Here is a 24,965-nt window from a genome sequence, read left to right on the forward strand (position 1 = left end):
GAAACACTCAGCAGGGAGAACCCCTGAGCATGTCTTTCCAGCACAGGAGTCACTTCACCTGCTACCCAATGGACCTTCTGCTAGGTGACCCTGGGAGAGAGGGCTAATGCCCGACAAAGCAGTTGCCAGCATGAACCATCAGTTTATCCAACCCTCTAAGGTCACCATCACTCTTCCTGGAGTCAACTTTTTGTTGTTGCTGTTGAACAAGAAGCCTTTACTAAACACTTGGTTACATTCTGTGTTTGAGTAGGATAGCTCTGCTTTGAAACCGAAGTTCGATTTTACACTTTTCTTACAGACTCGTTTACACAGAAAGGGTATGTGCTGATGCATATGTACGTGTGGTGGGAAAAATGTACTGTTTCAAGGCTTTACAGAGAAATTAAAGAGGCACAGGAAGAAGAAGGAAGAGAGATCTCTTTTGAGAGAATGGAGAGGTGGAAGTCAGGCCTGTGAGAGATGGCGGGTGACTTTAGAAACAGTGATTTCTGAACACACACACACACACACCTCAAAAATTCCCATGGTTCAAAAATCAAAAATTGAAATCTCCCTCCCACCCCACCCCCAGTTCATCCAGACCACCTCTCCCCATTTTCCTTTTCCTAGGAACAACTGTTATTATTTTTTCAGGAAGTTTCTAGAACTTCTCTGTGCATAGACAAGCAAAGGTGAATAAATCTATGTATTTATTTGTTCATTCAACAAATTATCAACTCTTTAGGCAAAAAACAAACACACATTCCTGTCCCCAAAAAGATTGCGTTCTAGCTAGAAGAGATAGACAATAATCAATAGACATAATAAATCTGAAAACAACATATTCCACTAAATTAATGGGGTTAAGGAAGAAGAAAACATTAAGGAAGATTCAATATGGGGAGGTGGGTTGCTATTTTCAACATGATAGTCAGAGGAGCCCTTGTCGAGGAGGTGATATTTAAGCAAGGACTTGAGAAATCCTTGTGGGGGAGAATAGTTCAATCCCATTCATGAGAAAAATGATTTCACCTGTTTCCTGTGTATACACAGGTGGCATTCATTCTCAATTACATACAATTCTCAATTACAGGCTGGCACTCTATGTCACAGAAGTGGATACAGACACTTCCGCCCAAGCAATCCTCCTCCAGAAAACCACCTTTCTTTCTTGGCATCTCACCAGGGTCAGGAAGGGGGACTCATGCATTTTATGTTGCTGATGAACAACTTCCGTCCTCTAGGAAGAACCCAGAAGGAACTGCTGCATTTCCGCTGCGGTGACCACATCTGTGAGGTAGAGAGGCAAAGCAGGAGCAGCTCAATTCGTCTGCTTCATGCAGTGGCAGACAGTGTGCAGGGAGGGTAGTACAAAGTCCTCTTGTTCCCTGAGCTCTTACCATCCCTCGGGCACACTGCTAAAGCACATTATCTCCCTGGACCTTTCTAACAACACTAGTTGTTGTGGGATAGGTATTTCTATTCTGTTTTCATAGGGTACTTTTGTTAATTTTATAGATAAAAATTATACACTCAGGTTGTGGAAACTGGCCAAGGTTACACAGACCCTAAGTAGCTACTCTGAAGCCTGAGGTTCTGGAGTGGAATAGACGCACTGTAGTCCTTGCTTTTTGCAAAATAAGTACCAGGCAGGTGAGTCGTTTGCCTTCTGTCCTTCAAGTTTAGAACAGCTTGGTAGTGACTTTGGGTAGGACAGGTAAATATGTATGTTATCTCCCGGAATGCCATTCTGTGATTACTTAGAGAATGCAAGGTACTTGGCATTTGGCTCAATATTTTTCCCCTTCTATTAAAAAATACCATATCAAACCCACTCCTGTGAGGCCATCAAATGTCCTCATTGGCTGTCATATGCCTAAGCCTACCTGTAGGTTGCTGGGCAATTTTAAAATTAATTACAGGGTTCCCACATGGAACTCACAGAGTCATCATTTTGTTACTAGCATAAAATACTAGAGCTGTCATTTAAAAGTTAACAGTTTCAACAACACACAATCACCACAACACACACACAGCTTCCACAACACTATCTGTCAGGCTTTTAAGTTCCTTGGCTTGTTGCCAACAGAGTTTGCAGGAGAAGAAACAGGTTTTTAGTGAAGTAGATCCTATTTACAATAATGTTTACATTAAAATTATATCTCTGATATTCCTATCTCTATCTAAATTCTAAGTACTCATTAGAGGTCACATAGTATCTTTATGGAATAAAACCCATTCCCAGGCCAATGCCAGTGTCTTATTTGAGTTGTTGGAGCCTAGACTGCCAACTCTGTAATTAAAACATCAGTATTTGGCCCTTCAAAAATGTCATCATTTCAATTTTCTGCTGTCATTCTCTTTGATTCTTAGAAAGCAAAATTCAAAGTAAATTTAGTTTGTAACCCAGGTAAAGAGTTGATCCAAACTCTTCTTTCTGTCGTTGAAGATATATTTTAGTTATTGAAATGTCAGCCTTGGAAGTATTACATTTTGTAGAAATGAAACTGAGAAGCTTCTCAAAATACTTTTATGTGTGACTGATTTATCAGTCAAATGCATGTGTGATTTCAAAAACATAACTTTAAGAGATCTACTTATTTATTATTTCTCAGTACACCACATATTCATTGTTCACTGTAAGATGAGATAGAAACTGAGTTTCTGACATTCTGGTATGCTTTTAAAATTACTTGGAAGCAATACTGAGAAATATTCCCTAAGTAGTTGCCAGCTTTCCGCCTGCATTTTGTAGGAAACTCTAATTTGGTGTCCAAAGACACCTCCCTACAGGAGGAAAACACACAAATCATAAGTATAGATCTATGTGACACTTCCTGGAAATTCTTACAAGCTGCCAAATAGTCCTATCCTGTAATGCAGAAAACAACACAATGGAAAGCCCCTCATGGGACTGGCTGCAAAGGCAAAAAATGTCCTGTCTGTTTTATTATTGTCATCATCATTATGATCATTGAGACTCCGTTTAGGAGAACTGCTTTCTCTTGGCTTTAGGGGTGTCTTTGGTCACTGGCACATGGTAGATGCTTGACACCCACTTTTTGAATGAATGAATGAATGAGCATTCTATGTTTCTGACTGAAATGCGGAAAGAGTTGGAAGATCTTAAAGCATTTCAGAGCTGTTCCACGAGGCAGCATTGCCACACGCATGCTAAAGAGAATCTTTTGGAGTTCATCTTCCCCCAAGTTGTTTCCTGCATGAATCATTCTAAAGTTCTCCCAGACACAGTGGGGCTCCCAAATGCCTGTGATGTAAAGCCTCTGCAATGTGTGAACGTGTAGGAAGTGTTTTTAAGATTTTCTTTCCCAATCATCTTGCTTTTTGGCAGATGACACAATTGAGGTACAATATGTAGGTGGACATTTTCTAAATTATAAAATAAAGGAGGCTAGTGGGTGACTGCAGAGGCAATGACATTAACTAAGTAGAGAAGGTAAGGCTTGAGAGTCAGATAACGCAAGAATTCTTTCACAACAAATAAAGAACCATGAAACGTGATATTAGTAGAAAGGATAAAGCAACCATAAGTGTACAGCCAGCACGCTACAGGAAGTGCTGGGAAGGCAAATATCATTTTATTTTTGAACCCAAACTTTTATTTTGGTTGCTCTTCCACTAACCTAAGTCCTATTTTCAGATTTCACACACACGCACACACACACACGCACACACGGCTATATACAAAAGTATAATGTGAGCATATGTGATTTATAAAACAAAATTAGACCAAAAAGTACCTTCTAAATATAAGATGAAAATTGAACAATGTCCTCTTTGCAGAGGATTCCATATGGTGACATTGGGTAGTTCAATCCCATGTCACTGAACCAGGGTGCTCGCCACTGTGAATTTAGCAGCAATGGTGTTTCAATCCTTAGCCTTGAAGATGACATCAACACGACAGGCTCATCCCTGTAAAAAGACCAAGAGGAGAAGTCAGGCTGGCACCAGAAGATTGAGCATGGAGTTAGCACGCAGGAAGTGAGACCAATGGATTAGCTGAAGGTATTCCACAGTGGGGGGGAGGGGGCAGGGTGTGCGGCCAACACAGATGCCTTTGGGGTCTAGGCAGGTAAGAGAGCTGAGTGAAGGTGACTGATTGGGGAGCGAAGGTGACAGCTTTTATTCAGTTCTAGCTGATTTTTGCCGCATGAGAATATGGGCTTTTTCAAGAACAGCCATAAATGGAGATTCTTACACAAAATCTTAAAAAAAAATGTTTCTAGTTAGTTTGAATATTAAAAAGAAAACCTACAGGATCCAGAGAAATCTATCTGTGAGCCAGGCTAGGTGTGTGTGACCTCAGCCTTGAGTTTCCATAGCCTGATGCTTCTGGCTCACAGGAAGACTCCAGTAACCCAGAGAACCACTGGTTAATAAGGTTCTCTGTCCTCTGAATGCTGTTTAGACACGCACAGCCAACACTTAACTTAGTGACACTTGCTTTTCTACATTTCTGTGACCCCCTCCCACACACCTTTGGATGAACACATTCTTTAGGTATCATAATATATTCATTTTTCATAGCCCAGTCTTGCTGACCTGACAGCTGCTTGGTCTCTAAGCAGATTTGCACTGTCAGCTCTGATCACTATATATTGATTGCATGGTTTAGCGCTCAAGTCAATCTTTATTTCCTGTATTTACAACTTCCAAGGCGACAGCGCATTGTATCTCGATTAACTGACAACACTGCCCTATAAAACACACGTCATTTTGTCAAAGTCATACTTCCTTTTTAGTTCTGCCCATTTGACCTGTAATAAACTATTTTTCCTACCGCTTGATAAAAACAATGATCTCTCTGTTGGTTTGTTTAAAATAGAACCCATCAAATGGACCATCTGTAGGATATCTGTATAAGAGTTTTGTAAAGAGAGAATAATATTTGAGAACTGTTTAGGATGAAATAAACTGCAGAAATGATTATTAATTTTTTTGGTCTAATCACAGCTGGCTCATTAGATATGTTATTTTTAAAATCAGCAGCATGGTCATAGAAACATTTTCTTCTCAATTTGCCACAGCAGTAGGCATATGGTGCTGATGCCAGCATGATAAAATTGAGACAGCAAGGCCTTAAAAAACAACCCATATTATTATGTTTTCCTTTGGGTGCTAACTTCAGATTGAGCAGCTGTTCAACAAGTGTGGGAGGTGTTTCAAAGACAGATTTTGGGTCTGGGCCTGAAACTCTGCAGAATATGGAAGGTTCTGTCCTATCAGGTGCACCACTCTGGGCGTCAGCTCCCAGACAGTACATTCACTACAATTTAGCTTGTGCCTCATGGTCTCCAGACCTCCAGAGAGAAGTTAAAACATGTTTGATTTTGCCAGTTCGGTCTGAAAGAAGTATTGGGATATTTGCTATTCACCTGGCTCTGAAGTTTTGGTCTTACTTACATAATCATCCCCTGTAGAGAGAATTTTCACAACAGTCATTGAAAAGAGAGAAAGCTGCTCGTGCAATCGACATACAGATCTTATGGGTCCGTGTTTCCTTTGCTTACGAACTACTCATCCAAATCACAACAATAAAAGAAATTTTTTGTTATGGAAAATTTCAAATATGCATGAAAATTGAGGCAATGGGGGCGCCTGGGTGGCTCAATCAGTGAAGCGTCTGCCTTTGGCTCAGGTCATGATCTCAAGGTCCTGGGATCGAGCCCCACATTGGGCTCCCTGCTCAGTGGGAAGTCTGCTTCTCCTTCTGCCCCTCTCCTTGCTTGTGCTTGTTCTCTCTCAAATAAATAAGATAAAATATTTTAAATAATTAATTAATTTAAAAAGTTGCGGGAATAATATAATGAGCCCACATGTACTCTGAAACCAGTCTCACCAATTAGCAACATTGGCCAATTTGTTTCATTTATACCCCTACTGCCATTTCCACTCTCAATGGATTAAAGTAAATCTCAAACATTATCCAAAATATTTCAATGTGTATCTTTAAATAATGACTCTTTTTCTAAAACACACAGAATTATCACATCTATAATTAAACAATAATCCCAAATGTCATCAAAGATCCAGTCACTGTTCTAATTTTCCTGATTATCTCATAAATATTTTATAACTGGCTTGTTTAAATCAGGATCCAAATAAGGTCTACATATTATATTTGTTATTGTGTCTCCTAAGCATCTTTCTCTTTTTTAGAACTTGTGATGTTTTTGGAGTGTAAAATGAAGATACAGAAAACTACACAAAGCGAATACATGGCAATGAATTTTTATAAACGTGAACACCTTTGTAACTATAACCCAGGTGAAAGTATAAAACTTTGCCTTCCACTTCAGGACCCCTTTCCATGAGACTCATCCCAATGATGAACACTGTTTTCCCCAATTACTTTTATAGAAATTGCTTCTTTGCAAATAGTTTCATCCCCCAGGAGTGATAAAATGTTTCTGGATGTTATAATTTAGCTTTGCCCATTAAAAAAAAGAAAAAAGATGTCTTTTAAGTTTTAACCTAATCATCTCTGTCTTTTTCTTACCTTTTATTTGGGTCCTTTCACTGGCAGAGTTTCCCACAGCCTGAATTTTGCTGATTATAAACTCACGGTATAATTCCACATGTTCCTCTGTCCTATTTCCTGCAAATTGACAGCTGGGTCCAGGGACTGGATCAGTCTCACGTTTGATCCTTTAGGCAAGAGCACAGGGGGTGCTGGGCAGTTCTATAGGAGGCATATCCAGTTGTATCCCTCAGAGGGATGTTAACAGTCCCTGACGATTACTGCCTTTATCTAGTAGTTAATCTCATTTATAAAATGAACATATTCTAATTTTAATAATTTCTATTTCATTTGTTAAATATTACTTATAAAGAGATACTTCCCTAATGTATTATTTGGCAACCCAGTTGTATAGTTCATACAGGAAAGACAGATCCTTGATTTATTGATATATTTATAAGCTTTATTTATTTATTTATGTTTAAAGATTTTATTTATTTATTTTAGACAGAGACAGAAATGCATAATGTTAGGTCATACATCATATACCAATATTGGGCATAGTGACCGGTATCATATTGAAATGAACCAAACTTGCACACTCCTGAATCATGTCCATTCTTAGTGGGAGTCAAGCCAGTGAAGAGCATTTTCATCTTCTTAAACTCAAACTCTATACCCATTAAAACACTAACTCCTCATTTTCTTCGCCCCCAGTCCCTGGTAACCACCATTCCACTTCTGTTTCTATGAACTTGACTACTTTAGATACTTCAGTAAGTGGAATCATAGAATATTTGTGTTTTGTTTTTAGTTTTTAACAGCTCACAACCCTATTTTATTATTTAAAAAATTTTTTTTGCAAAAGGAAAAAAATGCAAAGCAGTATAAAAGATCGATAGCATCATCAAATTTATTACACAGTTTTCAACTTATCAGAAAGACAAATAAATCACTGACAACATGGGGAACAAGGCCTTTTTTTTCTTGTTTGCTGTCAGGAATTAAAACTAAAAATTGTATCATTGAGTAAAAACAAAACAAAAAATGGGGAGAAAAGAATTCCCCAGGTAAATGTTTTTTCTCACATTCTATATATTTTTTTCCCTTAAACTATCACCTTACTTGGTTGTCTCTGCATTTTAAAAAGACATGAGATGCTTATAGTGGATGCCAGGAGGAAAAGGAGGGACTCCAAAGCTTGAGGAGGGAGGAAGTGGGGATGGAATTGGGGGTGGGGCAGATCCAACAGGTGAAGGGCAAAGGAGGGCAACTGAGGTGGGGCAGCACATTTGGGGCCTATGTTCCAGGTAGATGAGGGTACAAGATTCTGAGGGTGATCCACCCATCAGCTGAATCGCTAGAATCTCAGGAGTGGTTCCATGGAGAGAGCCCTCCTCCTGAGACTATGCCTCAAACTGTGACAGGTTCTACCAGGTGGCTGGCCTCACATCCACTTTTTTTCTACTAAGAACTTTCCTTGGGAGGAACTCCAACAATTTGTGAACAGAGTTTTCAGAAGATTTACCACCTCAGCATACCCTTTGGATTGGCCATTTGCTCCATTCTCTGCAAATTTCAACTCTACCACATCATAGATTCCTACCAAGTGAATAACCCGGGGCTGCTACTGGTCTGTGGTCCACCAGGAGAAGTTGCCTGCATAGTTCCCCTATTTCATAGGCCACTGTAGGTACCCAGAATTGCAGGGGTCTTGTTGCTGGGCTTGGAGATGGCTCCTGGCAAACAGGAGGAGGTGACTCTGTGTTGCTGCTCCTGTCATCTGAGGGCAGTGAGGTGGCCATCGACACGGCATCATACAGGTCAATCTGATCTGTATTGCTGAACTCTGGGTTCTGATTGAACTCTTTGTCCGCATATATATCAATCAAGTTCACTCCTGAAATGGCTCCAGAAGGAAGATTGAGAGCCCAAAGAGTGGCTTATTTCACTTAGCATAATGTTCCCAAGGTTCATGCACGTGGTAGCACGAAAAAGGATTTCCTTCTTTTTTTTAAGGCTGAATAATACCCCATTGTATGTATATACATGTTTTTACTCATTTATTAGTCAATGGACATGTGGATTGCTTTCACCTCTGGGCTATTGTGAATGGTACTGCTATGAACATGGATGTGCAGATACTTCTTCAAGACCCTGCTTTCAGTTCTTTTGGATATGTACCCAGAAGTGGGATTTCTGGAGTCTTTCCTTCCGTCTTAAGGTTGAATAATATTCCATTGTATGTGTATACCACATTTTGTTTACCCATTCATCCCTCCATGGACATTTGAGGTGTTTTCCATCTTTTGGGTATGGTGAATAATGCTACCATGAACATGCGTGTACAGATCTGTTTCTGGGTTCCTTCTTGATGAATGCCTGTATCTCCCTGTTCATTTGTTCATTATTCATTTGTTCATTCATTATGCCTACTATGTCCCAGGAACAGTTGTAGGCATCAGGATACCTCAGTTATCAAATTAGACAAAAGCACCTGCCCTATTAGAGGTTAAATTTCAAGGAGGAGGGGCGCCTGGGTGGCACAGCGGTTAAAGCGTCTGCCTTCGGCTCAGGGCGTGATCCTGGTGTTCCGGGATCGAGCCCCACATCAGGCTCCTCCGCTATGAGCCTGCTTCTTCCTCTCCCACTCCCCCTGCTTGTGTTCCCTCTCTCGCTGGCTGTCTATCTCTGTCAAATAAATAAATAAAATCTTTAAAAAAAAAAAATTTCAAGGAGGAAAGGCATTCCATAAAAAAGAAATATAATAAATAATGTATTATGAGATTATGATACATGCCTTGGGGAAAAATAGGGCAGAGTTAGAGTGATAAGATGAGATGGGTGGGTTGCAATTTTAAATGGGATGCCCAGGATGGGCAGAACCTTGACAGAGCTTAGGGAGGAGAGCCCAGAACATAAGTTCTATTCAGCCATCAGGGAGAAATGATAAGAGCATCAATCTGAGTGATTTCTTAACCAAAACTAGAAATGTGTAAAGAATTGAGTTTTTAGGATTATGTCAGTGATGATATTTTCTCTGGGGGATATCATTTAGTGCAATTATGTATAGAATACAGTTTGTGGCAGAGACATTTCTCTGTATATGCTGGACTCTATCATTTCCCTCCTGGGCTCACAGGAAGACCACTTTTCCCAGACCCACGTCTAGGTGGGACCATGTGATTAGTTCTCGGTAAAGCAATGCAGATAGAAGTCATGTAGGCCACCAGGTCTCCACCTGCCGAGTGGTCCTCCACCTTCCTTCATCATTCTCTCTCCCTCTGCACTTGGGTGGGATAGAGGCAGAGGATCTAGTGGAGGACTCCAAGGCTCAGGGGACAGAGCAGCCACAATATGAAAGAAGCCGGGGTCCCTGAGTCCCTGCCAACTTGACGGCGGTATGAGATGAGCAAGAATTAAACCTTTTGTGTGGTTGTAAGCCATTGAGATTTGGGGTGGTTTGTCACAGCAATTAGCCAATTCTAACACGTATCCTATCCTAACATAGAGCTGAAGCCAGCTGGAAGCTATTTCTTTTCCAGTTATGTGTAAAGCAAACATCCCTACACTGAGTCCCAGGTAGACAGCTCCTTGGACAGATGGTGTTGCTGCTTTTCCTGCACAACTTTCTGCTGCTCCCTCCTGGGGTTTGCTGGGGGTGAGAGAACAAGGCCTTCCCTACCTTGAATAAGACTCTAGATTTACAGACTTTAGATGCTAGGGATGCTTTGCCCCTCTGTGCAGGACTTCCCAGGCACGGCACCACGGAAGGTGCTTCTGCTACAGTGGCAGGGCCTTCTGGGTAAAACTATATTCAAAATAATCTTAATACATAGACTCCTAGCCTCCCGACTTTATTAGTGTACCTCAGCAGGAAAGCATTGCCTGGAATCTTCCAGTCACTTCCTGTTCTTTTTCATCCCATTCAGATGGAATGATCACTGTCCCCTCTTTCTGGTTTATTCTAAAATGTCTGAGCTATGTCTTTCAGGCGTTTTTTGAGGGTTTTGTTTGTTTGTCTGTTTGGTCCCTGGGAAAGTAAAACACTTTTCTTCATGGGTCTTAGCTTTAAATTATGGGCATACCTCAGGTTTTGACTAGAGAAGTTATTTTAATGAATTTTATATCTATTCTTGATATGATAGTTTTGGGGAATGGGTTGATTATCCAAGGCTCTAAAATGTCTGTCAGTTTTCCTGAGTTCCCTCTAGTTCACTAACATCTTGTCGTACACAGACAGCTGGACCGCCCTAAGCCACACTCTGGGCCTGCCTGATTTCAGTAGTCATATGAAAAATTCCATGCACATAGACAACATCCTATCTCAAGTGTTTGCATGGTGTCTCTCTGCTTTTTTAGTGCTTTCTCAGAAGCTGTGGGACTTTGCTCAACTGGTATGTGGGTTTAGGGGGACCTAAGGCAAGACCATTGGAAATGGAAGTGCTAGAAAAAGCAGCCCCTCAGGATGGGACACTGAAACTGGTGAGATGAAAGCAAGGACCCTAGTGCCGGTGGTATGTGGCATGAGAGAAACTCTGGTGAGCTCATCCTCATAACTGCTAAGAATCTCACTAATGGAGGACTGGCATGAGGTTTAGGTAGAAGGGGAAAGCACTGACTTCCACAGTGGTAGCTCTAGTCCTTATGAGGGTAAGTATGAGGATTATGAAGTCGGCTGACTTTTATTATCTTCTCTACAAACCTGGAAGAAAGAGAATGGTCTAACTATCAATTCAGGGCATGCTGTGAAGCCCAGAAAGTGTTCACGGCAGCAATACAGAGCTGCTTATCTTCAACTGGTGGGTGACAGATGTGCTAGTTAGGAGAATGCTTGTCATTGACAGGTTTCCTTTTGGTAAGATCAGAGCCCTTATAAGAAAGGAGTAGGATCCTGAGACATGGGATGGCATAGTTCATGGATGTACCTGAGAATTCTGAAGCCCTAGATTCTTCGGAGTGGGAAGAAACAGTCCCCTCCATCTTGCTAGAGAAGAGCAGCCCCCCTCACTTGGCCAACAGATGACACAAAGCCTTCACCTGAGGCAGAAGTAAGATGATGCTCATCCTTTTCCAGGTCTACCCATACCTTCTACCATTGCCATCTTGGCATAGCCCAAGCAGTCCCTGCTGCAGGAGCAGACAGCGCACTCCTGGAAGAACTGCAGATCTTACTAATATGACCTGGCAGGAACCTAGAAATGTGTGTGAGAGTAGATCTTGAGGGTGCTGGATAGAGGGAGTGGATCGTCAAGTTCTGTAGGGAAACATTTATTGACCTGGAAGCACCTTCCCATGACGCAGGATTTAACTTCCTGGTAAGGGCCCTTAATAGGTTGCTAGCTTGGTTCTTTGATGGTTGGACATGACAATAGCTTACAATAAATGTGGCAGAAATGCCACAACTGCCTGGGCAAAGTATGGAAAGAAGAGTCAGAAGGGCATGTTCGAATTGGTTTATGAAAGGGCACCAGAGAACCTAACCAATGGCTGTGTTGCCCAGGAAGAGGGACCCTTTGCTAAGACAAGAAGGAACACACTAATGAGAGTGGCAGTGGCTTCATGAAGTCAATGGTGGCTGTGCTCCACAGGCCTCAATCCACAGCCCTCCAACCCTCAGACCTCAGGACGGGACACAGTAGCTAGTCAGTGGACAGTCCCTGTAAATGGCCAACGTCTCACCTCAGGCATGGGCCAGGGGATTGCTCTACTTTTGCTTTAGGACTTCCTCCAAAGTCTTTTTGGTCCACATAGATGCGACCCAGAAGTGTGGGGGAAATTAATGCCTTAGGGGACAAACTTCAATGAATGAGGAAGAAGTTAGGGAGTGACTCCCCCAGCCTCCCTGTCCTTCAGTGGGATAATTCTGAGACACATTCTCTACAGTTCCTTTGAGGGTCTGTAATGGGACTGAGTCACCAATGTCCACAGCAGTAAAAAGCCTCCCTGTTTTGGCCTCTTTTTTCCTCAGAAAGTCACCATGTGTTATTCTTTCTCCTGTTCTGTCTCCCTATCTCGGCAGCCGCACTCCTGCTCCCTGGAATCACCTCCCAGTTCAACTACCACACCCCAGTTCTTGTCTCACACTTTGCTTTTAGGGGAGCTCAAACTAAGGCTCTTCTGTGCTAGAATTTCAAGTTCCTAAAATTCATGTCTGGGTAGCATAGTACGCTGGGCACCAGTTAGCCTATTAAAATATCCTCATTTGGAAAACATATCCTAGCTTTGCATTAGCTGATTCTTGGTAATATTGGCATTCTCAAAATTGTACTTCATTTCACTCTCTCTACCTCAAGTCCATTTAGGGGGGAGGCAATATTTTTCCTACAGATATTCCCCAAGCCCCACAGAAAGTTCTTGATAGCAAAGCTGAGACAATATAGGGAAAGCAAGAGGGACGTAACTCCTGTAAAGTTGCTGGTCTGAGGCAAGGGTTGAAATTTCCACAGGCTTAGAGACAAATACCTCCTTCTGGGAAAAGAACAAATGACAGATAACAGCCACCAGGGAGTAATGGTTGTCTGGGCAAAATAAGAAGTAACAATTCAAAGCCTGCTTGCACAAGTATTTCTATTTTCCAGGAGCCCTAAAGAACATCAACCACAAAGAAAGGCATCCTGTGACCGTCTTGTGTCCACTAAAAAGTAACAGCCACAAGATAATGACCGTGGGACTGAAGGACACTTCCCTACTCAGAACCCTTCACCATTTGGAAAAGCGCCTTTACAAGCCTTGCAAGCTACCCCTTCAGGGAGTGACATTCCTCTTTCTCATTGGCTCTCTTGTATGTAAGCTATCTCTCATAAACCCCACCTGTGTTCTTCATCTCACGTTCAGTGTTCATTCCTGTGACACTGAGACTCAAGAACCTGGGCTTGGGGATCCGGTAACAAAGCCAGATAAAGCTCACAATATGAGTGAGCAAAGAGCCGGAACCACTAAATTTCATACAGACCAGCCGTTATTAAAAGCAATAAGGGTACCTAATTAGGTTTAGTGCAATTGAAAGCAATTGCATTTTCTCATGTAAGCACTTCAGTGTGTCCGCGCACTGAGCCTTAGTTTTCCACGCTAACTCCCATCACTTATTTGCACTGCCATTTGCTAAGACGCACTTGGCCTGAATTATTATCATCTGTTAGAGTTTGTACCTGTACTTGCTTTCAGACGTCTGTTTCCATCTTTATCAGGAAACAAATCGTTCCTGATTTACATCTCAGATCTTGAAATATTCTCTCTCTGGTAGACCCAAGCCTTTCCATTTCATTTGAAAGCTTCCAGAATCTCACTTGTCCACATTATCTTCTCTTAGGCGTACAGTATCGCACTGGCTCCAGCGTCTCCAAACTCAGAATTCCTTAGAGCCCTCCTTTCCTGATGCCCCAGGAGAGGCCCTTAACTCCAGGCGGGCAGTGAGTTTCAGACTGATTGTTTAGATGTTCCTTGCCCTCACTGTTGTGCTTTTCCACTAGAAATTCCTTGATGTCAAAAATAACATCTTTTTTTTTTTTTTAAGATTTTATTTATTTATTCGACAGAGATAGAGACAGCCAGCGAGAGAGGGAACACAAGCAGGGGGAGTGGGAGAGGAAGAAGCAGGCTCCCAGTGGAGAAGCCTGATGTGGGGCTCGATCCCATAACGCCGGGATCACGCCCTGAGCCGAAGGCAGACGCCTAACCGCTGTGCCACCCAGGCGCCCCCATAAACATCTTTTTTAAATAATATTTTTTATTATATTATGTTAGTCACCATACAGTATATCCCTAGTTTTTGATGTAAAGTTCCATGATTCATTACTTGCATATAACACCCAGTGCACCATGCAATACGTACCCTCCTTACTACCCATCACCAGCCTATCCCATTCCCCCACCCCCCTCCCCTCTGAAGCCCTGTTTGTTTCTCAGAGTCCATAGTCTCTCATGCTTCATTCCCCCTTCTGTTTACCCCCTCTTTGTTCTTTCCTTTCTTCCCCTACCGATCTCCCTGCTATTTCTTATGTTCCATAGATGAGAGAAACCATATGATAATTGTCGTTCTCTGCTTGACTTATTTCAATTAGCATTATCTCCTCCAGTCCTGTCCATGTTGGAGCAAATGTTGAGAAATCGTTCTTTTTGATAGCTGAGTAATATTCCATTGTATATATGGACCACATCTTCTTAATCCAGTCATCTGTCGGAGGGCATCTCGGCTCCTTCCACGATTTAGCTATTGTGGACAATGCTGCTATGAACATTGGGGTGCATATGGTCCTTATCTTCACTACGTCTGTATCTTTGGGGTAGAAAAATATGGAACGCTTCATGAATTTGCGTGTCATCCTTGTGTAGGGGCCATGCTAATCTTCTCTGTATCGTTCCAATTTTAGTATATGTGCTGCTGAAGCGAGCACCATTCATAAACATCTTGATTTTATCTTGTGTGATGGTATGAAAATCATTGTGAGCTCAGGTTCCAAGATGGGGTTAGATGTGCAAGAGAAGGTAATGGCTGTCAAGGATGAGGAGGGGAGAGAGGACCAGGCAAGAGGAGTCTTCAGATGGAAACAAAGGTCCAACTCCTGTGGAAGCAGAGAGGAAGGCGAGGTTGGGCAGTAAGAGCCTCAGAACAGTGCGGTTCCAAGAGAGGTTCAGCCAGGCCGAGGGGCAGTCCTCGAGCCAAACTACCCACTGAAGGAGTCTTGAGTTTCACCTGAATAGGGACACGTTTGTACCTCATCGTGCTCAGTCACTGCCTGGGGGCAGCCTGTGGGAATTGTGACCTTGGACCCCGATCACTGGTACATTCAGAGGGGTGGCTATTAGGGCCAGAGTCAATTATGCTCATCACAGCTGGGTATCTGGCCAGCACAAGTTCAGGGCCACCACAGTCATGAGGACACATATTACAAGAAGATGGCTAGCTGGATGGCTCCCTAAGTCTTTGAAACACAGAATGCCTGACCTTGACATTTTCTAGAAGCTCATCAGTATCTGCAGGTATGCTATGAGGCAATGCCTCAAGTGACTTAGAGTGAAGCACATCTGAATTGGTGGTGATAATGCATGTCACCTTCTAATCGCCTCACATATGCAGAAAATAGTTACCGTGTGCATATTTAACTTCTCCGGATGAACTTTGGCTGGGGATACACAGCTCATCAATTCTGCTGTACTTTGGTTTTTTTTCTCTAATTCTCTATTTCAGGTAAATATAATGAAGATAATAATACATTGCAAACGAGATACCAATTCAGAACATTTTGCAGTATTTCCTTTGGAAGTATTGGCTCAACAGAGATTATAATTACTGGAAAGCAGAAATGTAAAGCTGTCATACAAATTGAAGTGTTTCTACTATTTCTCTGAGGCATGTAATCAATTCAGCTGAAGCAATCAACAAAACCAGTTGTTTATTGTTACACGGTCCAAACTGCCTACTGGCTAACTGGGTTTCTTCAGTTTTAATTGACTGGATGTTGAACTGCTGTGATAACATGTACCAGCATACCCAAATGGCTTTTAAGGTGGCAAGACTGCTGAGAACTCACTATAGCTAATATTCATGAGTAAAACTCCTGTCAGTTATTTTACACTTTGAGAAACACTATTGAATTGTAAAATGGTCAAAATAGCCAGTAAGCTTGGATAATATAAGTGTTTATTAATTTTTAAAATTACCTTGCAATAACTGAGGAGGGACTTAAATTTTTGCCTCTGGAATCTTCTTTTTCAGTGTGCCTTTGTGTTACTGGGGCAGAATAAACCCTGTATGCCCTGCTCATGGTAGTTCAGTGACTACTTCTTTTTTTTTTTTTTAACTTAAGTGTGGTTGCTAGCCAATGTTACATTAGTTTCAGGTGTACAGCACAGTGATTCTACAACTCTATACTTGATGCTGTGTTCACCACAAGCGTAGCTACCATCTGTCACCGTATAATGCTATTACAATACCACTGACTACATTCCCTCCCGTGTACTTTTCATCCCTGTGATTTACGCACTCTGTACCTCCAGCTCACCAATTTTGCCCATCTCCCACCCCCCTCCTCTCTGGCAACCCCCAGTTTGTTCTCTTTGTTTATGGGTCTGTTTCTGCTTGTTTTGTTTGTTCATTTTTTTCTTTTTTAGATTTAACATATAAGTCAAATCACATGGTATTTTGTCTTTCTCTGACTTATTTTACTGAGCGTAATACCCTCTTAGGTCCATCCGTGTTATTACAAAGGGAAAAACCTCATTCTTTCTTATGGCTGAGTAATATTCCATTGTACGTATGTGTATACATACATATATATACATACCTATGTATACCACATCTTCTTTATCATTCTTCTAGAGATCGATACTTGGGTTACGTTCATGTCTTGGCTATTGTAAATAAAGCTGTAATAAACTTAGGGGTGCATATATCCTTTTGAATTAGTGTTTTTGTTTTCTTTGACAAATACCTAATAGTGGAATTACTGGATCATAGGGGATTTCTATTTTTAATTTTTTTGGGGAAACTCCATACTATTTTCCACAGTGGCTGCACCAAATTACATTCCCACCAATTGTGCGCAAGGGCTCCTTTTTCTCCAAATCCTCACCAACACTTGAAGTTTCTTGTATTTTTGATGATAGCCATTTTAACTGGTATAAGGTGATATCTCACTGTGGTTTTGATTTGCATTACTTTGATGATTAGTGATGTTGAGCATCTTTTCATGTGTCTGTTGACCTTCTGTATATCTTCTTTGGGGAAATGTCTATTCAGGACCTCTGCCCATTTTTAATCTAATTATTTGGGGGTTTTTTTGGCGTTGAGTTGTAGAAGTTCTTTATGTATTTTGGACATTAACCTCTTATCGGATATATCATTTGCAAATATGTTCTCCCATTCAGTAGGTTGCCTTTTTGTTTTGTTGATGGTTTCCTTTGCCATGCAAACACTTTTTATTCTGCTATAGTCCTGACAGTTTATTTTTGCTTTTGTTTCTTTTGCCTGAGGAGACATACCTAGATAAGTGTTGTTAAGGTCAATGTCAAAGAGATTATTGCCTATGTTTTATCCGGGAGTTTTATGGTTTCAGGTCTCACATTTAGGTTTCTAATTCATTCTGAGTTTATTGTTGTGTATGGTGTAAGAAAGTGGTCCTTTTTAAAAAAATTATTGTGGGAAAAACACTTAACATGCAATCTACTCTCTTAAATTTTTAAGTGCACAATACATTATCGATGACTATAGGCACAATGTTGGACGGCAGCTCTCTAGAGCTTATTTATTTTGCTTAACTGCAACTTTATGACTGTTGATTAGTAATTCCCAGTCCCTGGCAACCACCATTCTACTCTTCAAGTCTATGAATTTGACTTTTTTAGGTAACTAATATAAGTGGAATCATGCAGTATTTGTCTTCCATGATTGGCTTATTTCACTTAGCATATTGTCCTCTAGGTTCATCCATGTTGTTGCGTATTTCAGAATTCCCTTCTTTTTAAAGGCTGAATAATACTCCACTTATGTATATACCACATTTTCTTTATCCTTTCATCCACTGAATGCCATTTAGGTTGTTTCCACATTTTGTGACTAGTGCAGGCAATGAACATGGACGTGCTAGTATCTCTTCAAGACCCTGATTTCAATTCTTTAGAATAAATATCACGAAGTGAGGAATCTTCATACCCATTTCCATAGTGGCTACACCATTTTTCAGGTTGACAAGACTGTCCTTCTCCCATTGTGTATTCTTGGCACTCTTGTTGAAGTTCATTTAATCATACATGCACGGATTCATTATGGGGCTCTCTATTCTGTCCCATTGATCTATATGTCTATCTTTATGCCAGTACCATATTGTTTTGGTTACAGTTGCTTTGTAATATATTTTGAAATCAAGAACTGTGATGCCTCTGGTTTTTTCCTTCTTTCTCAAGACTGATTTGCTCATTCATGGTCTTTTGTGGTTCCATATGAATTATAGAATTATTTTTTCTATTTATGTAAAAAATTCCAATGGGATTATGATAGGGATGAATCTGTAGATCATTTTGGATAGCCATGATATTTTAAAAATATTAAGTCTTCCAACCCATGAACACAGGATGTCTTTCCATTTGTGTCTTCATTAATTCATTTCATCAATGCATTGTAGTTTCAGCATACAGGTCTTTCATCTCCTTGGTTAAACTTATTCCTAAGTATTTTATATTTTTTGGTGCTATTATAAATTGAATGTTTTCAGTTTCCCTTTCAGATTATTTTTGTTCATGCATAGAAACACAGGTGAATTTTGTATGCTGCTTTTGTACCCTGCAACATTACTGAAAGCGTTTATTAGTTCTAACAGTTTTCTTGTGGAGTCTATAGGGTTTTCTATATATGATAAGAATATGTTATCGGCAAACAGGGATACTATTACTTCTTCCTTTCTGATTTCGGTGTGTTTTTATTCTTTTTCTTGCTTAATTGCTCTGGCTAGGACTTCCAATAAACTATATTGAATGAAAGTGGCAAAAGTGGGCATCCTTGCCTTGTTCCTGACATTAGAGGAAAAGTTTTCAGTTTTTTTACCATTGAGTATGCTGTTAGCTGTGGGCTTTTAATATTTGGCCTTTATTTCAATGACTATACTTCTTGAAGAGAAAGAGGATCAGACCCTTTCAGTCTGTGATTCATTCTCAAGGTGTGGCTCCTGGACCTAGTAGCATCAGCATGCACCCAGGAACTTGTTAGAAGTGCAAATCCTCAGGTCCACCTCAGACCTAATGAATCTGAAACTTGGGAGTTAGAGTCAGCAATCTGTGCTCTAACAACTCATCCAGGTGATTTGAGGCATGCTAGGAGAAGTCTGGCTAATACCATTTCCCATGTACATTCTTCAGAAAGTATTCTGTGGGGGTGCCTGGGTGGCACAGCGGTTAAGCGTCTGCCTTTGGCTCAGGGCGTGGTCCCGGCGTTGTGGGATCGAGCCCCACATCAGGCTCCTCCGCTATGAGCCTGCTTCTTCCTCTCCCACTCCCCCTGTTTGTGTTCCCTCTCTCGCTGGCTGTTTCTATCTCTGTCGAATAAATAAATAAAATCTTTAAAAAAAAAAAAAAGAAAGAAAGTATTCTGTGGCAAATTAACAAGTGTTATGCAACAGAGTTCTTTATTTTGAATGCATTTGGGAAATTTTGAGCTAAAAAAACTAGGTAGAACTCATGCACCATGCTCACAGAGGTCCCCTGCAGGTCATTTCTCCTGATCTATCACTATTTTCAGGAACCTGCTTATGTCCCACAAATAGCACAGTTCATGTCCTTTCTCCTAAGAGCCTCATTTCCCACCCCTCTCAGCCATTCAGACAGAGTTCTCCTTCTATCATTCCAAAGTCTACTTTTCTTTTATCCACCCCAGTATGACTGATGGGGGGAAACACAGTGTGGTCTGATGCCCCACTCACTCTACTGCAGGGCAATCACAGTCATTAATGAGCAACATATTAACTAAAGAGTAGGTTATTCAGTCCTAAATAACTACTCTTTTGGGACACAAATATATATTTAGAAAAAAGACATTTTTCTGCAAGGACACAGTCTTGCTAAAGACATAGCCAATTCCTATTTCTAAACTGAATGAAAACATCTTAGTCTGAGGCATTTATATTTGTGCTATTTCAGTGGTTCAGTGCTCCCAAAATTAATGTGGAGTTATTTGCTTTACATCTATCTGCAATGCAGAACCTAGCAAAGGCCTGCCCACAGAATAGATTCCAGTTTCCATTTTAAAATGCAGAAATTGGTTATGGGCCCCCAGATAGCAGCTTTTCCATTTCAGCAACTTAGAATTCAAAGTCTCCCTCCGGCAACAGGAAGAAACTTCAGGCAGCTTAAATATACTGATTTGTCCCTGATATAGGACTTCCATGAGAGAGTCCAAATTTCTGCTTCACTTAAGAAAAAAAATGAATATACTCCAATGCTTTCAAATTCTAGTTTAGTCTCATTGTCAGTTCAATGTTGTAAGCCAAAGAGCAGGAGGAGAGCATGCAGAAAAAATGATTATTCCAGACTCTAAAAAAACAATACTGCATATCTTGTCTACCCTCACTCGGATCAGGATATATCCCTACACAATAAAGTACAAACCTCTAATGGCTGTGTAGGAAAGAAGCCTTCCAAAGCCCAGACCCTACAGAAAGTGGATGAAATCTGGGTGAGACAGAACTTGGAAATAAACTCAAGCATGACTTCAGATTTAAAACCTCTTAAAGGAAAACACCAAGTTATGCCAAGTTGCTTGTGCCCAGTCCTAATGAGAACAATTCAGTTCCAAAGGAGAAGGGGCATTGATTTAAGGATTGTTGGCATGGGGAACAATAGATGACGTACCATCCCTTTATATCCTATAATAATTGTGTGTCATCCCAGCCTTTCCTCCAGTTCCTCTGACTCAAATTCATGCATTGTTAAAAACTTATTAAAATGCACTGAATCAGAGCACTGCAGACAACAAAAATAGAGACAGTTTTTGACGCCAAGCCAAACAATTTTGGCTCTTCTTCCCAACGTTCATGTAAACAAACTGTCAGACACCCATACATAAGAATGGGAAATTATTCACAAAGGGGGCTGATGACTGAGGTTCTCAGAACAGTTATAACAGCAGGGAATTAATTCACTGACATGTCGTCCGCGGAGAGCTGTTCCTTCCCTTAGTGTCATGTCACGCTAACAGGTATTTCATCTCATGTTGTCCACCACTAAACACAGACTCTCACGCAGTAATTAAAACCCATGTTTTTCTAAGCAGAAACAGTAAGCCCTTCCCTTGTGCTGCTCCCTCTTTCTCCATGAAAAAAAGGAGAAAGATGTAGAATAATGGTCCCCAAAGTTTGGAGGTCAGATCTTAGAAAATAATCATCAGTAAAGCAGCTACATCTGTTAAAAAAGGGGTGAAGGAAAAAAGGGTGTGTGGAGCACCAAAACTCGTATGGGAGCTTAGAGAAACTGAATCTAGGGAGATGACAGCATTACACACATAGCTGGATTTTAAATGTGCTCAATAAATACATGCTAAAGGGTTTGTTTTGACTGGATGATGGTTATAGATTGTAATCGATCCTTGAAGCAAATCAAAAAAATCAAAATTTTAGTTGTAGTAGGGATTGTCAGATGCTCCCCAATATCTATCCTCTCATCTTCTATAATATAGGATTTGTAGCTGACTACACAGCCCACCAGTTTGCTTACATAGCCCAGGCTCCCAATAAGCCAGCTGTGACCTAGGACAAACTACCGTTAAGAGGGATACAGGCAGAAGTGGTCCGTGCACCTCCCAGGCTGTCCCCTGAAGAGAAGGAGCATGCCCTCCACTTCCCCCGCTCATGTCCACAGGCTGAAACATGCATGAGGATGTAGGTACAGTTGAGGGCAACACCTTAGTGATGAGGACCAGTAAGGCAGACTCCAGTGTCCTGAGACGGGTGCTGTCGAAGCAGCCGCTGACTACTCACGTATAATCAGAGAAATAAACTGTCTTGTTTAAGTTATAGTGTTAGGACTACCCGTCAGAGAAGATGAATGCATGCTCTATTGTTGCAAGGAATGCTTGTTTAAAATGAAGGAGGTAGAACTTTTAATCCTCTACAAGGGTTAGTAAATGACAGCCCCAGGCCAAATCTGGCCTGCAGCTTGTTTTTGTAAACAACGTTTTACTGAAACACAGTCCTGTTCATTCCTGTGTATATTGTCTCTGGCGCTTCCGCACTATAACGTCGGAACTGAGGAGCTGTGCCAGAGACCGTATGGCCTACTGAGCCTAAAATACATAGTGTCTGGCCCATAACAGAAAAAATGTCCATGCTATAGATAACAAGAAAACCTGGTTATCCAGTACGAGTCAGGAAAGACGGAGAAACAACAGCAAATAGCAAATCAAGAAGAAGAGAATTTAAAATAAAAAGTCAGGAATATGACTAAACGGATTGGTGTTTAAAATAAACGTGAGTGGGCTGAAGTCCTCCACCAAACATGTTGACATTCATCAGGTAAGACAGTGAGTCAAGTCTGGGCTGTCAGGAAATCCGGGGCATTTGGATAAAGGATTTCAGAGGGGCAACAACAGAAGGGATTTGGTGTAGGTAGAATTTTCCCAGGAGAAGAGGAACTCTACTTTCAAGAAATTCTGTGAGAAAAGTTCCAGGTAGCTGCTAGTAAGCTAAGAGAATCAGTAACCATTTCAGCCGAAGAGAAAAAGACGGGGAGAAAGCCCGCCTTGCCTCCTCAGTGTTCCAACAGCCCTTGGTGAAATAGTCTCAGGGCAGAGCGGCTACAGGAGGGGTGGAAGCGACACAAAAGTCAGTTCTACCAAAAACACATGCCCAGTCGATTGGTGGGATTAAGGGCTGGGAATCATCTAATTAGTATATACTATATGCCGAATTTATTCCTTTACATTGAATAAAAAATCGAATACTTAAGTATACTGAAGAGCTCTTACCACTGGAGAAATGCTGAGAAGGAGTCATGATTCCACTGACGTACGGTAAGGAACAAACTCTCCTCCTCTGGGGTTACCCAAAGGCGGAAATGGTGAGGAAGCCTTCTGTCTTGGAGCTTCTCTGGGCTTCTTTTGTGTTTGTGTTGCCGGAGGGAGTATGCTAGACATTCTTGTCACTGACTGCGGCCTCGGTCCTGCCTTCTTTCAGGGGGCACTTGACTGGACTGCCTCCTCATGCCAACACCTGCTATGATGTCATCTCCCCAGACTCAATCATTTCTACCAGAAAAGATTACACAAATTCCCCAATTATCTACAGAGCCAAATGACGGATGCTGACAGGAGTGGAGCAGCTGCTGGGACAGGCATGGTGGGGGCGGGGGATGCAGACAGGGCACCCTGACTCCCCTCTCATGCTAACCCTCCTGAGAACTAGGGGTCTTCCAAATTCGTGATTCAGTAACACTTTATTTTTTTATTTTTATTTTTTTTTTAAAGATTTTTTATTTATTTATGTGACAGAGAGACAGCCAGCGAGAGAGGGAACACAAGCAGGGGGAGTGGGAGAGGAAGACGCAGGCTCATAGCGGAGGAGCCTGATGTGGGGCTCGATCCCATAACGCCGGGATCACGCCCTGAGCCGAAGGCAGACGCTAAACGACTGCGCTACCCAGGCGCCCCTCAGTAACACTTTAAATCCAGTGTTATGGTGATTTTTTCTGGGATATTAGAGGTTATAATGTGAAGAACTGCTCTTATTATTAGTTCAATTCAATAAGCATATCCTAAATGTCACCTGTATGTAAGGTGGTATGTTAAGTACTGAAGACGCCAAGATGGATAAAAACGTGTCCCCTGCCTTTGATGAACATCTAATGGAGAGAAGAAAATTCAAGGATAAAATTCCCTCCAATCTCGCCCTGCCACTTTCCCCTAATGCACAACTATAGGCAAATATGCATCGGGGTGCTGACTGGGGTCACCACATTTAGTTCTATAGCTATTACAATACTTAGGTTGGAGTGGACCCTAGAAACCATGGGTCCCTTCATGCTTCTAGAGCCAGCTGTCTTTGGAAGCAAGGGTACAGATAATAAGGGTCTTGTGCTGTTATAAGCTAAATCTGTTTTGCTGATATTTTAGCATTCCTAAAAATTAAGGGTAAAGGGAAAATTTTGTCTGATTTAAAAAAATAAAATCGGGGTACCCGGATGGCTCAGTCGGCTAAGCCTCTGGCTTCAGCTCAGGTCATGATATCAGGGTCCTGGGATCAAGCCCTGCATCTGGCTCCTGGCTCAGTGGGGAGTCTGCTTGTCCCTCTGTCCCTACCCGCAACCCCCCCCCCACTGGCTCGTACTCTCTCTCTAATAAATAAATAAAATCTTAAATAATAAATAAAGTCAGTTATGTGTCCCTTAAAGTCAGTAATTAATTTGTGCTATTTTTCTTGAAACTGGTTCTAACATTTTCTGGCACCCAACGCATACTGACTGAGTAGTATACTCATGAAAAATCACATTTCAGTACGGAAGGGACCTGAACTCACTTTCAAGTGCTTTAGAGAGTTTTAGCTTATTTGTTTCTGGATTCCTAATGGCTCTCTGAAAAAACAAACAAACAAACAAAAAGCCCTCCTCCCCCCAAAAACCCTCTACTTTCAAACTTTCAGTGAAAGGAAGGAAGGTTGATCAAGTAGTTTTGGGACAAATTTTCCTGTCTTAGAGGAGCAATTTTGAGTTTCATCTACCACTTTCAGAGTCCTATCTGACCCACAACCGAAGTGTTTTATGCTTAAGAGAACCAAGTCAAAGTCCTTTGCATCATGATGGTTGTCCCCCTCTGCTGACAACTGTCAAATTTTTCATCACAGGGTTGCATGTTGTAGGGATGGTCTTGGGCAAAATTGCCAAGGAAGTTAAGTTATCTTGGATCCTTCTCATCCCTCTTTCCAGTCCTCCCTCCCTTTCACTAGTTAGCCATCACTCTTCTTTAATATAACCAGTCTTCCCATGCTTGACTGCCAGCCCCAACCCCACTACATCTCGTCAA

General features: G+C 41.4%; 1 long non-coding RNA gene, 1 other non-coding gene and 1 pseudogene across 2 annotated transcripts in view; all 3 read right to left on the reverse strand.

Moving 5' to 3' along the window:
* Window positions 1-670: 670 nt before the first annotated feature.
* LOC148107149 (uncharacterized) overlaps window positions 671-24,965 on the reverse strand; it is a 66,431-nt gene continuing 42,136 nt past the window's right edge. The window contains exons 5-6 of the long non-coding RNA XR_015723060.1: window positions 3,744-3,918; window positions 671-1,272 (exon numbers count right to left, since the gene is read on the reverse strand). This is a non-coding gene — a long non-coding RNA (uncharacterized LOC148107149). The remainder of the gene's footprint in view (window positions 1,273-3,743; window positions 3,919-24,965) is intronic.
* LOC123794036 (cleavage and polyadenylation specificity factor subunit 7 pseudogene) lies at window positions 7,609-11,571 on the reverse strand (annotated as a pseudogene).
* LOC123794285 (U6 spliceosomal RNA) lies at window positions 14,756-14,862 on the reverse strand. The gene has a single exon (XR_006780170.1). It is a non-coding gene; the product is annotated as a U6 spliceosomal RNA (small nuclear RNA).

This window comes from Ursus americanus, chromosome 35 (assembly GCF_024610735.1).
Source record: "Ursus americanus isolate L20-20 chromosome 35, mUrsAme1.1.p, whole genome shotgun sequence".
NCBI classification, from domain to species: Eukaryota; Metazoa; Chordata; class Mammalia; order Carnivora; family Ursidae; genus Ursus; species Ursus americanus.